Here is a 5,275-nt window from a genome sequence, read left to right as displayed (position 1 = left end):
TGGTAGCTAGCTTTAAAAATGGAATCTAATGGTTTTTAGCAAGGTAGCAGGAATCTCAGAGAAGGGCAAGGCCTGCCAGAGCCATGCTCACCATGCTGGAGCTGGCCAACATCCCTTCAGCTGTTGAACTTGGGGTCTTTTGTTTTGTTTTTTGTGTATTTGTTCATGTGCTTGTTTTTGAACCTGGGGTCTTATGGGTGCTAGGTAAGTGCTCTACAGCTGAGTTCCAAACCCAACCCTCTTTTTACTTCTTATTCTGAGTCTCATTAAGTTGTTCAGGTTGGCTTTAAGTTCACTCTATAACCCAAGCAGGTTTTTACTTTCAATTTTCCCAAATAACTAGAACCACAGACATACATCCCTAAGCCCTACTCCTTCAGTCTGTTAAATACCACAAATATCTGTTATATATGAAGACCCAAGGACAGTGCTCAGCTGACTTAAAAATAAGTCGAAGCTCAACACTTCTCAGGCCAAGCCACGCCCCTCCCTCGTTTTGTCCACTTCTCTACCTGTTCTCAATCCACAACCAGCTGATAGTCCTCACCCTACCCCACCCCCACTTGTCTTCCTCTTTCCTCTTGCAGTATTTTCTGACTCCCATAAGTAGNTATCTCAAAATAAAACTTTGAGAGAGAAACAAATATTCAAAGTTTACAAATATCTCTGGACAATATGAATGTTTCCTTCCTAGATTACATTTGTAAGTAGGAAAATACACTTTAAAGGTTTTTTACATTAAGAAAAAAAAAGCTATACTTTCTAAGCACAGGGCCACCTTTCTCCCCTCTGCCTAGCATTTTTTGTAGTGCCCTGGATAAGGACAGTAGTTTTAGGAGTCAGGAGGCAGCCACTACCTCCTCATCTGGCCAATTCCTAGGCCCAGCCATGGATTTAAGTCAGGCACCACGTTGGAGGGTCTCCAGGCATGGTGTCCATAGAGCCCTTTAATTTCTTCCTAGGTAAAGTTTCTACCCTGCAAAGCAACATTTTAATTTAAATTTTGATTCTAAGTTCATTCAGGAGTTGCTCCAAGCAGAGATTTCATTAAGACTTTAATACATTTTATTGGAGGTACCCCATCAAGAAAGGTAATGGAACAATTGTACTTTCTCTATTTCCAAGATTTCAACTGAAGCCGAGAAAACCAACCATAAAAATGTAATGCTGTTGTGTTGCAGAGTAAAATTGCCTTACTTGAAGAAATTTGGGACCAGGCTAGAAAGGGGAACCAGAGCTTCTGTTTGCTGTTCTGTCCTCACTCAGCTTCCTGAGTTTGGGTCTTGGAAGGTAGTTTGCACTTTGACTTGGACTCAGAGGGCAACTGCTGGCCTTTTAGGCCCCATTGGGAACAGAAACACATAGCACAGTCACCTACCATGTTGCCAGAGTGAGAACCTAAAAGAAGGTTTGTTATCCAGATAAANCAGGTGGTATCTGCAAGCATGAGATTACATCAGGTCATCTTACCCCAAAGGGCTCTCTAGCCCTGTACATCGTATTCCTATATTCAACTGGCACACTGCACAGCCTGCAGGCCATTCAATACATTGGAGAGTGTCCTTTCTAGGTACCTCAGTTGATCTTAGTCTCTTCCAGGTATCTGGGCTGGTATTTGCTTCTTCCAGGCAGCTGGTCTAGTAGTCAGTCTTTGCAGCTCAGCTTTGTTAGTGTTCTTTGCAGCTTGGCTATCCTTCCTCTGAAAAGGTCTCAGCTTTTATTGCTTACTCTGGTAGGGAGAAGCCTAAGGAATCTGTTCAGTTTCAGAGACTTTCTGAAGCTATTTTGAGTTGTTTACCTTCCTGTTTAAGGAGCTTCTAGAAGGATGGAATATTTCAATCTTGATCAGCGGAAGCTGTTACACAACACATGGACAACATGCAAATTTATAATGTGTTCCATATTTGCAATGACTTATTGTTATACCAATAGATTAGTGCATCTCTCAAAACCCCATCAGAGAAGCTACTTTTTGTCACAGATGACAATTAGCACAGAGACCCACAACATGTCAAATGAAGATTATAACACAGAATGCTCAGCCCTAAATGGACTATATTGCAATCCTTTCCTTCGAAGTCTTAGGGATCATTTAGGAGATCAGGCAGAAAGACTGTAAGCCCAGAGATGGTAGATGACTACAACATCACAGTGTTTTCTGAACACAACAGGGTAGTTGTATATATGAACACACAGCAGTTGTGACAGCTTGCACAAGACCTGCACAAACTCAAGCCAGATAAAACCCCAGTCCATAGAAGGGGAGGTGAGATTACCTTCTACACAACAAATTTCCACTTCTACCTGAGGAATTATTAGCAATTGATAGCTGTTAGGAGAGGTAGGGTCTATTTCCTTTAAAGGTACAACTCCTGTTAGTAGACCATGTTCCAGTAGATGGCCACACACTCAAGAGTATATAATTAGAACAAATTAGGCTCAATAGGTTTAAAAGGAAAAAAAAATGACGACATGAAGTTGGGTGGAAGGGGAAGTAGATCTGGAAGGAGTTGGAAGAGGAGTGAATGATCAAAATACATGGTATAACATTCTCAAATAATTAATTTTTTAAGTTAAAAAATTTGATCAGGGCTGGAGAGGTGGCTCAGCCCTTAAGGGCTAGAACTGTTTTTGCAGATGACCAGTGTTCAACTCCAAGCATCTACACTAAATGACTCAGAACTGTCTGTAACTCCAACCCCANGAGGTCCAATGTCTTCTTTTGGCCTTGGTGGGCATTGCACTCACGAGCACAAATCTATACACAGACACATATATACACACAATCAAAACATTAAAATTAAAATTAACTGCTGGATAAGTGGTTTAGTAGTTAAGAACACTTGCCTCTTGCAAAAGACCAAGGTTCAGTTCCCAGCTCCAAAAGGTTGCTTACAACAGGCATTGACTCCAATTCCAATGGTCTGGCACCCTCTTCTGGCCTCTACAGGCACCAGGCATGCTTGCAACACACACTCATATACATGTGTCATGGCAAAACACTCTAACACATAAAAATTTAATTTTAACAATTAATTTTGAAACTTATGTTTTGGTGTTGTTTCATGTTGAATTTTATCTAAAGGTATGGCATAAACACTAATGGACAGATAAATAGTTGGTAAATGATAGATGGTAGGTGTGATGTGTGGATGGTGGATGTAATAGATGTTAGACTGATAGATGATAGATAGATAGATAGATAGATAGATGATAGGTAGAGTAGATAGATAGATAGATAGATAGATGTTTCGTTGGATGAATGGATGGATGCATATATGCATGGATGGATGATGGATGCATAGCTGTATGGATATATGGATGCAAGGTTACATGGATGGATTCATGGATAGATATGTGAATGAATAGATGCTTGGGATGATGGTTATTCTTGTTCAAGAACTTGACTACATCTAGAAGTAACTAAAATGCAAATGGAAATTGTTTTTCTTTTTTTTTACATTTTTATTAGATATTTTCTTCATTTACATTTCAAATGCTATCCCAAAAGTCCCCTATACCCTCCCCCTGCCCTGTTCCCCTACCCATCCACTCCCATTTCTTGGCCCTGGTGTTACCCTGTATTGGGGCATATAAAGTTTGCAATACCAAAAGGCTTCTCTTCCCAGGGATAGCCGACTAGGCCATCTTCTGATACATATGCAGCTAGAGACATGAGCTCTGGGGGTACTGGTTAGTTCATATTGTTGTTCCACCTATCGGGTTGCAGACCCCTTCAGCTCCTTGGGTACTTTCTCTAGCTCCTCCATTGGGGGCCCTGTGTTCCATCCAATAGATGACTATGAGCATCTACTTCTGTGTTTGCAAGGCACTGGTATAGCCTCACAAGAGACAGCTATATCAGGGTCCTTTCAGCAAAATCTTGCTAGCATATGCAATAGTGTCTGCGTTTGGTGGCTGATTATGGGATGGATCCCCAGGTGGGGCAGTCTCTGGATGGTCCATCCTTTCGTCTCAGCTCCAAACTTTGTCTCTGTAACTCCTTCCATGGGTATTTTGTTCGCTATTCTAAGGAGGAATGAAGTAGCCATGTATTGGTCTTCCTTCTTCTTGATTTTCTAGTGTTTTGCAAATTGTATCTTGGGTATTCTAAGTTTCTAGGCTAATATCCACTTATCAGTGAGTGCATATCAAGTGAGTTCTTTTGTGATTGGGTTACCTCACTCAGGATAATATCCCCCAGATACATCCATTTGCCTANGAATTTTTCTTTTTTCTTTTCTTTTCTTTTTTGAAACAGGATTTCTGTGTAGTCCTGACTGTTCTGGAACTCACTCTGTAGTAGACCAGGTTGGCATCAAATTCAGAGAGCTTGTCTCTGCCTCAGAATGATAGGATTAAAGGCATAAGCCATCACTTCCCTGTAATCCAGATCTTTTGAAGTAAGAAGATACAGCTTTAATCTGGGCCACATCATTTGATGTGATGACAGCCTATATAAAAGACATGGAAGATAAAAGTTTGCTCTCTCTTTGCCTGCTTGCCTTTGCTCTCACTAGCAAGTCCATTCCTTAACTGGCTTTAGGATCTACTTTGGGATTTCAGCATCTACTGAAGACCAGCTGAGACAAGCTTTGTAGACTGGATGACTACTGAATTCTTGGACCATCCATTGGTAGACAACNATAGTTGAACTAGCTGGACCACAGCCTGTAAGGCATTCTAACAAATCATATTTTTCATTTATTCTATANGTTTGTTCCTTTAGAAAGCTCTGACTAATATAGATTTTGGTACCAGAAGTGGTTTCTAGAGCAACAGAAATATAAAGGTGAATATTTTAAAATATCTGGAATAGGCATTCCGATTTACCAACACCTATAGTTACTGAAGCCCCTCTTGAAAGCTCAAAGAGTACTGAAAGTCCATGGTGTGAACTATTTTACAAACTGAAGGAGACAAATGCACTGGATTTTCCTGATTCACCAATTATGAGTGGCAATAGATTTAATGATTCTGTATACAAAACTTTCAACAATTTGTGGGGGGAAAAATAAGGGAAATGCAGATGCTGGTTGCTTGTTCCTAGCATCTCTGGATAAANTGACAAAGGAAAAGAATGAGCTCTGTGATAATATTACCCAACNTCTAACATCTCAGCATACAGTGGAGGAGAACAATGAANTTAGTGATAAAATTGACTGGCTTCATGTGCACATAAACAGTCTAAAGGTTTCTAAGTGTGCCCTGGAAGAGAGTCTTCTCTCCAGCAGCCACAGAGCCCAAGTTGCAGAAAATCAAATCGAAGTCCTCA

This window comes from Mus caroli, chromosome 2 (assembly GCF_900094665.2).
Source record: "Mus caroli chromosome 2, CAROLI_EIJ_v1.1, whole genome shotgun sequence".
NCBI lineage: Eukaryota > Metazoa > Chordata > Mammalia > Rodentia > Muridae > Mus > Mus caroli.
This window is presented reverse-complemented; position numbering follows the sequence as displayed.